General features: G+C 34.8%; 1 long non-coding RNA gene across 1 annotated transcript; it reads left to right on the top strand.

Moving 5' to 3' along the window:
* The first annotated feature begins 1019 nt into the window (after positions 1 to 1019).
* LOC128280670 (uncharacterized) lies at positions 1020 to 2270 on the top strand. The gene is made up of 2 exons (XR_008270771.1): positions 1020 to 1134; positions 2050 to 2270. It is a non-coding gene; the product is annotated as an uncharacterized LOC128280670 (long non-coding RNA).
* The last annotated feature ends 10881 nt before the right edge of the window (positions 2271 to 13151 follow it).

Raw genomic sequence — 13151 nt, 5'->3', positions numbered from 1 at the left:
CTCTTTCTTAGTCCGGATCGGCAAAAGTCGAAAAGCCGAAATGCCGAAAACCGGTATTTTGTAGATTTGCGAGTGTGCGAATGCTCGTGAGGTAAATCGATTAATGTTTTTGGTAAACTGCAAAATTTGGACTGCAAAGTGCATGATTTCTATGCCCTCGATATTTTTGGGCTTAATGGGCCAAAATTGGAATGATGGGCCAACAGGCCCAATTCAGTAAGAACCCTCGGTACGTGATTCTATTAGTACGTGAAAAGTAGGAATATGCATGAAAAACCCTAAAATAGATAAATTACTGAAATACCTTTAAAAGTGGAAAATTTATAGTTTTACCCCTAGTAGATAAATTACCGAAATACCCCTAGGGTTAAATTGACCTAAATGCATGTTTGATTGTTGTTATTTACTGCATGCCATGTTGTTATTATCTGATGCATGGGACTGGGATATTGACGGAGGAAGTCTTGAAAGTGGCTTGTCCACGTCTTGGAGGCTTTGCCTTAATTCTTTGTTAATCTGAGCAGCAAGTGCAAGCAGAATGTGGAGTTAAATTTGGGTGGGTTGAGCTATTCCCACATGGAGTGTATGGCTGGTACAGGTGGAGTGTAGTGGTTGGTGGGTTGAGTAGTCTCCCCAAATGGGCTTGCATATGTTTCTTGATGTTGCATGTATTTTGAAATGAGCCTATGGGCCATCTTGTTATCTGAATAAGGGCTAAGGCCCGGTTATTATAATGAAAAGGGCTCGCCCAGTACCACTATTCCCCAAATGGGCTTGCATATGTTTATTGATGTTGTATGTATTTTGAAATGGGCCTATGGGCCATCTTATTATCTGAATAAGGGCTAAGACCCGGTTTATTATAATCGAAAAGGGCTCGGGCGATACCACTTTATCATGATAATGGGTTAGGTAAATGTTCCATGATAATGAGTTAGGTAAATGTTCCATGATGGGAATTTCATGTCTTTTGTATTAAAGAATTAAATGGATGAAATATGAAATTTTATTAAAAAAATAGGGTGAAAAGAACAAAGTTTTGTCCATCTTTGTTCATCATAGCCTAAAGTTAGAGAAGAGAAAGGAGAGGAGAAAGCTCTTGAATGTTCGGTCACTTGAGGAAGAAAATTGAAGGTAAGTTCATGGTAGTTTGCTTCTATCTTGATGTTCATGAGTTCTTCTTGATTCTACCTTAACTCTTGAAGCATATTTTGGTTTTAGTTGTGTTGTGAGCATTTAGTCATGAATTAAAATGAAGGAAATGGTTGTTGTTTCATGTTCTTTTGATGAAAAAATGGAAGATAGGTGAAGTTGAGCCAAACAAATGAGCATGCATGTGCCTTAGATGTTAAAGGAAAAATCAGCTAACATGTTGTGCTTTAAAATGATCAAATGGAGATTATACTTAAGTAAAATCATAGATATGTGATGATTGATTGGTGATATACATGTTTAAATAACAAGCATGCAAGTTAGGTGTGAAAGAGTGATTTGGTAATAAATCTGCTTGGGACAGCAGCAGTAACGTGACTTTGGAAAATCACCATAAATTGTGGAAGATGAGTTAGAAGCTGTATAAATTATGTAACTAAATCTTAATGAGTCTAGATTCAAATGGAATAAACTAGAACATATTTTGAATTCTGTACAATGAGAAATTTGATTCGTAATGAAGAGTGGTCAGATTAGTCAAACAGTGAAACATGGGAAACTTTGAGAAAAATCTGGTATTGATTGGCTAAACCAAAAATTCTGAAAATTTTATGGATAGAAGATATATGAGTCTATTTTCAAGGAAAATTAACGGAAATTGATTTGGAGTTTCGTAGCTCCAGTTATAAATGATTTAGTGATTGTTGCTCAGGAAGATAGCTTGCAGTGAAATTATGATTATGTGGTAAACATTGACAAAAATTTGTTAATGAGTTGCTTATTGTTTTCTTATAAGCTTACTATGATCTGTAGGTGTGGTTGGCCAAATATTGTAAGGGGTTAATACGTATTTCGTATTTGAATAGTTAGATTAACGTGTTAGTAATCCAATTGTAGGCAGTTCGTGTGTGGATCTCGTCAGCATATCGTCGCAAACAGGTGTGTAACTAACACCCTCTTTCTTAGTCTGGATCGGCAAAAGTCGAAAAGCCGAAATGCCGAAAACCGGTATTTTGTAGATTTGCGAGTGTGCGAATGCTCGTGAGGTAAATCGATTAATGTTTTTGGTAAACTGCAAAATTTGGACTGCAAAGTGCATGATTTCTATGCCCTCGATATTTTTGGGCTTAATGGGCCAAAATTGGAATGATGGGCCAACGGGCCCAATTCAGTAAGAACCCTCGATGCGTGATTCATTAGTACGTGAAAAGTAGGAATATGCATGAAAAACCCTAAAATAGATAAATTATGAAATACCTTTAAAAGTGGAAAATTTATAGTTTTACCCCTAGTAGATAAATTACCAAATACCCCTAGGTTAAATTGACCTAAATGCATGTTTGATTGTTGTTATTTATCTGCATGCCATGTTGTTATTATCGATGCATGGGACCGGGATATTGACGGAGGAAGTCTTGAAAGTGGCTTGTCCACGTCTTGGAGGCTTTGCCTTAATTTATCGATAATCGAGCAAAGAAAGGTCAAATCGTGGAGTGTTAATGGGTGGGTTGAGCTATTCCCACATGGAGTGTATGGCTGGTACGGTGGAGTGTAGTGGTTGGTGGGTTGAGTAGTCTCCCAAATGGGCTTGCATATGTTTCTTGATGTTGCATGTATTTTGAAATGAGCCTATGGGCCATCTTGTTATCTGAATAAGGGCTAAGGCCCAGTTTATTATGTCTGAAAAGGGCTCGCCCAGACCACTATTCCCAAATGGGCTTGCATATGTTTATTGATGTTGTATGTATTTTGAAATGGGCCTATGGGCCATCTTTATTATCTGAATAAGGGCTAAGACCCGGTTTATTGTAATCTGAAAAGGGCTCGGGCGATTACATTTATTACTGAATGGGCTTAGGCCTAATAGGCTTGAGTGACTTGGGCTTTGAATGGGTTTTCCTTACACTGAGTTTCCCAAACTCACCCCTTTTATTTTCATCCAAGCGAAATCCTCAACCATAGTGGGCTTGGAGTCGTGAGGGAATTGAGTGGCCACATTGCTCGAAAGTTTGATTTTCTTCCGTGAACTGGACATCCTTTTATTTACGTTTGAAGTTTTGGGTTTTAAATGTAATAAGGCCGCTTAATTATTTTTATGGTTTTAATATGTATTACTAAGATAGGTATTACTTATTTTAACTGTTGAAATTGGATAGCTTTAGGCGCGTTTTCAAAAACAACAATTGATTTCAAAATAACACGACAACAAGCAAAGCTTCCGCAATGAAAGTATTTTCCAAAATTAATCACTTTTCCTAAAATGACATAATCAAATCGGTTTCTAGAAATATCCATGACGTTAAGGTGTGGCAATGGCGGTATGCATGTCTAGGATTGGATCCGAAGGAGCTCAGTATTTAAGCAATCAGATGGACTCACCACCTCTTTTCCTGGTTTCCTACCGGTGCATGACTTCCATTCACTTTAACCTATAATGAAATTATCTTTTAAAACACTAAGTAAGTTTTTCTGGTTCAACAATATAAAATGTTTTGAATGCTTCGATGTGGCATGTCGGATCCGGTCATAATGTCTGGGCCGGGTTTGGGGTGTTACACGATCACACCTAATAAAAATCGGTGGCGACTCCCCTTTTTTGTTTTCATTTTCAAAACCAAAGTTGATTCCCGTTTTAAAAAATGGTTTCGACAACTTAATCGGTGAAGATTGATGTTTGCCTAGTCGAATGTTATCCTACTTTCCGATAAGGGCTTACGTGCTCTATAATTAAAGATGTCGTGGGAATGTAGCTCTACCAACAAATTGTTTCTTTTGAGAATATTTATTCATGTCCATTATTATTTAATTTGCGAGAGCTTTTCGCATGTTCTTTTTGTATAAAAGGGGGAGTGTTTTGTGAGTCCACTAGGAAAAAATTAGAGAAGCTGCAACATTTTTTAAAGGGGCAAGGTTAAAATTTTTTGTTCTACTTTGTATGGTAGTTGATTCAATTTTGGGCGAAGCCCGCAAACCTAAGTTAAGTTCAAACTGTATTAAAATTTTTTATGGTTAATTTTTTTTTATGTGCTTATTCATAGGTGAATCACTTGTGGCACCATTAGTTATTAGTGTAATGATATGAGAAAAAATAATTTTTATTTAATACTGTTGAGGCAAGTTTTTGAAGTGGTTGTCTATGTACCAGTGAAAGTAACCATTACGTCTATCAATGCTCAGACACATAATTTTTGTCTTATTTGTTAGCATGTTTGACCAAAATATTTTGATCATTTGCTTGTATCTTTTGGAGGATTTTGTGCAGTCAATCTTGTGCTTATTATTGAAAAAGCGATTGCATCAAGTAAGATTATTTTTTAATGATTCTTATATGATCTATTTGCCTTATACTTAGATATGCAATCCAAGAAGAAATGAACTAGCTTTATTATCTTTTGTATCCTTATATTAAATATAATTGATTTGATGAGATTTGGGCATATGAAGACAGATTAAATGTTACTTTGTGAAAATGAATTTGTGCTCTAAATATGAAAAGCTCATTCAAACTTGATAGATGCTCGATTATTGAGTCAAAATAAAATTTAAGTGGCTATCGAAATGGCAACGGAAGTGGTGACTTTGGCTAGCACTTTGACAAACAAAATAACTTGCTTTATTTGGAGTTAAAAATCTTTTTAACCAAATCAGTTGAGCAACAACTTAAGTGAGTTTGTATATGTGTGTTGGCTTTTATTTGAAGATCCATCTTGTCTTTTAAGATTGGATCGAATCGAGTTGAACAATCAAATCCTTTAGATTGTAAAGAACATATAGGGATAGCATTGAAGAACAAATCTACAACAATACACTTTACATTGGTCTTTATTAGTATATTGTATTTTGTTATTCATTAGCTACTGTTTAATGGGAATTGAATTGTAATTGATTTTAGTATGTTAGCAAGTCTTGAACTTTTATAAATTTGAGAGATTTGTATAGGTTTTGTACACAAAGTTGAGAGCACTTATTTGTTCATTGAGGAAACGTTTTTGTAAGACTACATTGAGGGTGTAAAACAAGTTTATCACTAGGTTTTACAACAAGAGAATTTAAATATGAGTGATCTAGATCTAGGTATAAAAGTGAGGCTGCTATATCGGGGTGTGATATGACTTAAATCACTTGTTGTATTGGGATTAAAGATAGTGAATTTACTCACTAAGCTAGGCTCTGCAGACATGGGGAAATCGAATTGCGAAACAATTATTGTGTGTTCTATTTTCTATTATTTATTGCAGTGTCATCCGAAGTTCCCACTTCTGTGACCACTTTTGTCATCACTTACACACTATGTTTTTCTTAAGCAATTATCGACTGTAGGTTCTAACAAATACATGTGTGTTAAAATAATTAAACGTCATGAAACAAAAATAATTAGTACAAAATTAAACTTGAAATTAGAAGGATGAGTAAACTCTCGTATGAAAAAATTTCTTCAAAATAAGTAAAAAAAAGAACAATCTTCTTTTTGCCATAAACAAGTAATGTGAGTGATTAAAAAAATTTAACGATTATAATTAATTTATTACTAACTCATATATTAAAACATGTAAAAAAAAAATATTCCTACGCATTAATGTACTATACGGTGTTACAACCTTTCTTAGCACACCTAGCTACCACTCACGTTTATTCAACTTCCATGAAGTTGTCATGATGAAAATGTTGAGAATAATGGTAGAATAAAAGAAATATAGTTGTAAAAATTCCAGCGTCGAATCGTATACCTTATGAGAGGTTCGAATTTGATCAGCGAGCTGGTACTGCAAAAGAAACTTGTTCATTTAAACCCTATTGTTTCTCAAAGAAGTTGAAGAACAAAATCATACATTATATATCATTTATATGAATGAAGGCAAGTAGACGGGTGAATATTCTACATGTCTAGTCTCTCCAAGGCATTAGAAATGGGTGGTGTGACCCATCCGTAAAAGCTGTCATAGCTAAGCATGGATGGACAATCGAAGGTTAATTATAGATATATGGAATTTTCGAATATTTCTTGATTTTATTTGTTTTTCCATGCATGCTGATTTCAACAGTGACTCATAGAATGACCGATGGTAGCAATAGTAGAATATTGTTGATAGATATAGAAAAGTACCAGTTTAAAGGTTTTTGATTGTCATTCACAAAGAGATGTGAGTCATGTGACTCAATTATTTCTATAATTTATTATATTAATTAACATTAAACATATTTTTTGTTTTAATAAAATTTAATTCAACTATCGAAAAGTCTTATCAATTTGATTTTCCACTTTTTCGCGTCCAGCCAATCAAGTAAGGTTAATATGTCATTAAAATTTGCCAAAATAGGTATACTTTCATTGTTCTGGAAAATTTCGTCTCCATATATCAGGTTTTGACGACGAGTTCTAAGGTATTCATGTATTGGCTGCTTTAAATCAACATCAAATTATTTAAGTTTTTTTTTTTTAATCTATTTAAATTATTTTACTGTATTCTATTCCATCTGTTTCAATAAATATCAGCCCATACTAGTATTTTGGCTATTAAAGTGTACAGCGGTTTTAAATCAATATTAAATTATTTAAGTTTTATTCTACTCAATTTTTATTTATTTTGGTTATTTTAGTATTTTCTACTTGTTTTCATCGATACTTGACTGTATTAGTGTGTATCAATCATTATTGGTGAATAAATTTTTTTGACATTTTAAATCAATTTTTAATATACTTTTGCTTTAATTATTTTTTGCTTTCATATTTACGTTAAAAAATATAATATAATTGTAGAGGTCCAATTTAGTCCGGGCCGAACAGAAACTAAATATAAAAAACTAAAAAAATAAAAATAAAAAAATAATAGAATCTATTAATAAAGTTCAAGTCCAATTACAAATGGCCCAAAATTTTTAAAAAAAAAACCTAATAATCTAGTGGCCCAATAGCCTAAACAATTTTCAGAAAAAAACCCTAGCCTCTGCGCTGCACCCCACATCAACGTACTCGCCGCCCTAGGCCTGATACGCCCTCGCCGCCCTTGCACCAATGTAACGCCCTGAATAATTTAAGTTTGTAATTGTGAAATTTGATACAATTGTGTATTTGCTTCGGTGGTTAAATGTTTTAGGTGTGTATGTGAGGTCTTGGGTTCAACTCTCACTTTTGACAAAGTTTTGTTATTTTAGATCCAAGTCTTACTCTTATTGAGTGGGCTTATATTAAATTGTTTGTTAATTCATATTAAAATGAGCCTACTAATTCGAGTAGTAAAGAGTTAATGTGTGGGAGGTCTTTTGTTTAAACCCTTGCGCAAGCATAGGTGTTAATTTTTGCTCGGTTTTGTGATAGAGTTTCGGTAGAGTTGGGATTCTGAGGTAGTTGGATGAGGTTAGTGGTCAGATTTATTAGGATTTGGTAGTTAGTGGATGGAGTGGGGAGTTTGGGGGTAATTGAATTTAATTTTCATATTTATTTTTCTTTTCCCAAAATTTTGCTACCTTTCTGACGTTTTCTACTTTTTCCTCTGTTCTCTTCTTTTCTGTCACTTTTTGTTTTTGTTGTCGTTCCACTCTATTCAACCAATCGGTTGTTTTAATTGTTGGGGCTCAGTGCTTTGGTTCTACACCGTTCATTTTGGTAAGTCTGTAGGTTCGTTCTTTTGATTTTCGCTCTTTTGAATGGGTGTTGGTGTTGTGGTTTAGGAGATTAATCTCTGTGAGTGTGTGCGTAGGAGAAGACCATGAAGCTGAGGAGTTCGCTACAACAGCTTAGTCCGTATTAGTGATTTCTATTCGTGAGCGGTAAGTATGTGATTACAGTTGGTCATTATTCTAAGGCTTTATTGTGGAATAGGTTTTGTTTGAGTTTCGTAATATTTTTATTGAAATTGGACATTGAATTGTTGATTATAGGTTTCGTAGGTCTTGGGGTTGATTTCACATCAAAATTGAACCAGGTGTGTTTCCAAAACGTAGAAAATCGGGTTTCAATGAAAGCCAAAAAAGCGCTCTGTCGACACTACATGGGTGTATGCCCGGCCATGTGGTTGGCAGTGTGCAAAACACGACCGTGTTTTTGACGAATGTGCGGTTGTGTGCAAGACACAGCAGTGTGATGGTATGAGTGTAGCTGTATGGGCCACACGGGCCAGGCCATATTGGACTGGGCTAGGCCGTGTCGGCTATACGGGCAAGGCCAATCTGGGTGTGTGGGCCCATACGGGCATATGGTCCCATAATTTTGAAATTTTCCCTAGGGTTGTACGGGTCGTTCCGATCGATTGTGGGCCTACTGTAGAGTCGGTAAGGGATAACCAAACCCTAAAATTATGTGATCTGATATTCTGCTCTGAGTAGGACACTGTTATGCATGTCTGACTATTCTATAAAATTTATACATGTTATCTATATACGAGCATGTAAGCATGATATTTCTGTATCTTTATTCTATATATATGATTGGGGTGGGAATTGTATATGTGGAGGAAGTGTTCTAAATGGCGACCTTCGCCTATATTCTGGCAGCTTGACTGCATATTATCTTATATGTGTCGTAATGACACGATGTGGTGTGTAGGGATGGGTGGGTGTTACCCCGTATGGTGTGATGGGATGGTTAGAGTTAGTGTGTAGAGGATGGCTGTAACGCCCCAAAATTTTTAAGAATTTAATTGTGAGATTCTGTAGTAATTAATTTATGTATCTGTGGTTCTACAATTGAGTTTAAGGTTTAGAGTTCGAGTTGCGTTGCTAGAATTTTGTGATTGTTTAAAACAACCTCCACCTATGTGTTCCGTAGTTAAATTTAATTTTAGGCAATTCGGTGACAAGAATGAGCCTGCTGGTTCACTGGTTAAGCATCTATTTGTATTCTGTCTGGTTTCAAGTTCGAATCTTGTAGTATGCATTACGAAGTAATTTTTGACCATTGTCGGAAGAAGGTGGTTAATTTTTAAGTTTTCTGAATCAAAAGTTCTTTTTTTTTGTTTACATTTTCCTCTTTTCACTAAGTTTTTCTCTTACTTCCTTTCAATTTTTCTTCTTTCTTTTATTTTTCTTCTTCGAGATTTGATTATTTGTTAATTAAGAACTCTTCATTGCCTGTTAGGACGACTGTGTGATTTTGTGTAAGTTTTGCTTTTGTTTTATCTCGTTTTGCTAGTTTTGTCAAGTTAACGGTATTATGTTGAAATCGGTTTTACTTAGTTATTTGAATGCTTCATTTAATCGTTTGACTGGTTACCTTTTTAGGCGGAGATATTATAAGAGGCGGTAATCCACTGTGATAGTCAGTTTTCTCCTATTTCGTACAAGGTGAGTGTGTGAGATAAGTTGGGGTTTCGTCAAATCTTTTTCGACATGTTTGACAGTGGGTCGTTTTGTTCTATTATTGAAATTAATGGTGTAATTGATTAGTGATTTGATTATCTAAGTTTCAGGTAGTCTCCGTAACATTCATCCGTTAAAGCGAAATTAGGTGCGTACCGGAGATTTTATTTTTCAAGTTTCAGATCATAAAAAATGGTGGCTGTTGATGCCACATGGCCAGGCACACGGGCATGTGACTAGGCCGTGTGGACCACACGGGCGTATGGCAAGCCTTACGAACGACCGTGTAACTCATTGTTTATTGAATTAAGGCCACATGGGCGGCTACACGAGCATATAACTAGGCCGTGTGTGGCTTTGCTAATGCAGGGTTCTCATGGTCAGGGACATGGGTATGTGGCAGGCCGTGTAACTCACTGTTTGTATTTAAGAACCACACAGCTAGGGACACGGGCATGTGCCTAGGCCGTGTAACTCACTGTTTATGCTTGAAAACCATACGGCCAAGGCACATGGGTGTGTGCCCATGTCGTGTGTAGGATGTTGGGCCCGAAAACTTTTTCTGAGGCCGAGAACAATGCTAAACTTTGAAATTGGTTTCCCCAATGTACTGTCTGATACATTGATATTGATCTGTAGATCACATAATTGAACATGCACTGTAATATCATTCTGTCATTGAACTGTTAGATCAATTTTGTATTGTATTGGGATGACTAAACATGTGTTATTATAGTGTATTTTGCATTGGTATGGGGTGAGATGCTGTGAAGAAAGAAGAAGTCTGTTCTGAAATCGTGGCTTTACCACTAAAATTATATCTGATTTTGGTGCTTGTCGCGTACTAAATTAACAACTAAGTTGTGTAACTGTAAAAGTGTCAACAAACATTTGATGGTGTGCAGGGTTAGTTGGGCATTGAATGTCCTTAATGGTGTGTTGGGATGGCAGAAGATGGTGTGTAGTGGGTGGGAATAGGAAATTGCATCTGAATCTGATTGGTACCACATATGAACTTAAATTGCATATACGTATACATGTAGTTGGTCTAATCTGAATTTGAATTGCAAATACTTCTGAAATGACCTAAACATCTGAAATTGGAATTCACCTTGAATGAATGCTAATAGAATAAATTTCTTTTTCGCATTGAGTTCACAACTTACATTTTTATTGATTTGGTTTCAGGTGGTTCCCAATCTTGATCGGGTCAGAGTCGCGGAAGCTCGGTCAAACTTTTATCTTTTTATTAAGCTTTACTAATAGGGGTTGATGTTTTACTATGTTATGGAATTTAAGATGACTATGTGTTATTCTCGTTGTGATGAATGTTATGCATTATTTGGTTTAATTCGACTGTGTTATAGATATATAAAATTCTAGTACGGATGATGTAACTCTTCAAATTTGGTCTGGACGTCTAGGTTGAGTTTAGAGTGTTACAATGGGGGTAAGATTCTGTGTATTTGTTATGCATATCCGATTCTGTTATTTGTATCTGAAATGGACATAAATTTGAATTTGTATTTGACTGTATCTGAGATTTCTATCTGTATTGCATGTTTATTTCTGCTAGGTTACACACTGAGTTTGCGAAAACTCACCTCTGTTTGTCTGATTTGTTCAGGTAATCCACAGACTTAGGCGAATCGGTATGACGGAGCCTCACAGTGACCACGTGTTCATAAACTGTTTAAGATTATGATTTTTATTTAATTAATGATTTTTTGGGGAGTCTTGTAATTTATGAACTCTCTGGACTGTTTGGTTGAATTTTGGATTTGGATTTTTTATTTAAATTTTTTATTTTTTATTTGCGACGGTTGGCTAAAAACATGGTTTTTACTAAAACAATGGTTTTCTAAAAATACGAACAGGATTATTAAATATAACAGTTTCTAAGACTTCCGCTATAGATTATGTTTTGACAATGAATTGTTAAAAAAAGCTTTCAGTAATAGTTTTTAACGAATATGGGTTACAAAGCTTTATCGAAATAACTCGATTTTCAAAACCCATATTTGCGACATCTCTAGATTCGGCCATAACGTATAGGCCGGGTTTAGGGTGTTATATTTAGTGGTGTCAGAGCCAGGTTCTAAAACTCGGGCTGTGAATTTTGGGTTCCAAAATTGTATTTCAAAAGGGACTGGTTTTGAAATAATTTGGATAATTTTGAGTAGGCATGTGGTACATTGAGTCTCTAGCACCGATTCTGTGGGTATTTCTGAACATAGATAGAATATTCTGAAAACACTGTAGTTAGTACTTTCTGAAACTGCACTGAGTTAGTTAGAGATTGAAACCTCTAAAATATTTCTGAACTTCTGATAATTTAATCATAAAATATCTGCTAGTAAATACTGGAACTGATGTATAAAATTCTATAATGTAGACAAATTTAAATATACGATTAACGCTCGTGAAACTCACGGTCGTGGTATTCGTGGGAACGGTAAAAGTCGTAGGGGGCTCGAGCTGAGTCTTCCTCTCTGGGTAGTATGACAAATTTAGACACGAGTGAGACACCGACCTCGCCTGCCACGGAGACTAGGTCTCAAAGTCGCTTGGTTAGGGACGATGCACTGTCCCAAGCCATGTTGAGGGTGTTGGAGAAGGTCGTTGGACACTATTTTTGGATCTGGGGGCCATGGGTCGGTAACTGAATGACTCTGGTCCAATGGAACTAAGCTATTTAGGGGTGTCATTAGAGTCGCCCCTGTTTTCATTATTATTACTTTTATTTTTTTTTGTATGTTCTTGTTCTTGTTATTTTATTGTTTCTTTTATTATTTTTGGCACTTTTATGTCATGTCCATTTATCTTTTTAATCATGCATCTTCCATTTTATTTATTTATTTTAAGTTACTTTATTTATTTATTATTATGATATGATTGTTAATAATATTATTAATATTATAATTATATTATAATTATTATAGTATTCATTTATTTACTTATTATTTATCATTCTAATATTCTTCCCACATAGCCATTTTATATTATTTCATTATCACTATATCATACATTATGTTTAAACATTTGTCCGTTTCATACTCTGCCCGAATAAACTAATTATACATCACTTTAAGCGTTACATTAATTTTTACTTGACGCATGAAAAGAGAAATTTCAAAACCAAGACAACATTCTTATTTAGAGATTCGAGAAGTTATTCCCTAACTTACGGGGTTTGGTGTTCTTTTTAAACCTAAATAACCGAACATCCTTTTAAAACTAAAAACACAAGAGATTTAAACAATAATCAAATAAAAAGCAATTTTAATTTCTATAATTCGGGATGTCGTGTCCTAACTTACAGGACATGACCCTTTCGTTTTGGTTATCTCGAAATAAGAAAGCTTCTTATATAAGTTTTGATTTAACTAAATGATTTTAATAAAAAAAAAATCATGCAAAGAGGGATTGTATTTAAATTTTTGAATTTTCAATTCTCGACACTAAGACATCAAGTAATCTATTAGATACTAATTTTGGGCGTCATGAGGGTGTTAATCCTTCCTCGTGCATAACCAACTCACGAATCCATTTCCTAGATTTTGTAGACTGAAAAGAGTTGTTTTAAATCTAATATTTTATTAAAATGAGTTTTGAGGTGATCTGATCACACCTAATAAAAAGTATTGGTGGCGACTCCTATTTTAGTTCTTTTAAAATAAAAAATCGATTTCAAAAAAAAATTC

Source organism: Gossypium arboreum, chromosome 9, assembly GCF_025698485.1.
Source record: "Gossypium arboreum isolate Shixiya-1 chromosome 9, ASM2569848v2, whole genome shotgun sequence".
Classification (NCBI taxonomy): domain Eukaryota; kingdom Viridiplantae; phylum Streptophyta; class Magnoliopsida; order Malvales; family Malvaceae; genus Gossypium; species Gossypium arboreum.
Note: the sequence above shows the minus strand (reverse complement) of the source record. Positions and strands in the feature narration are given on the sequence as shown.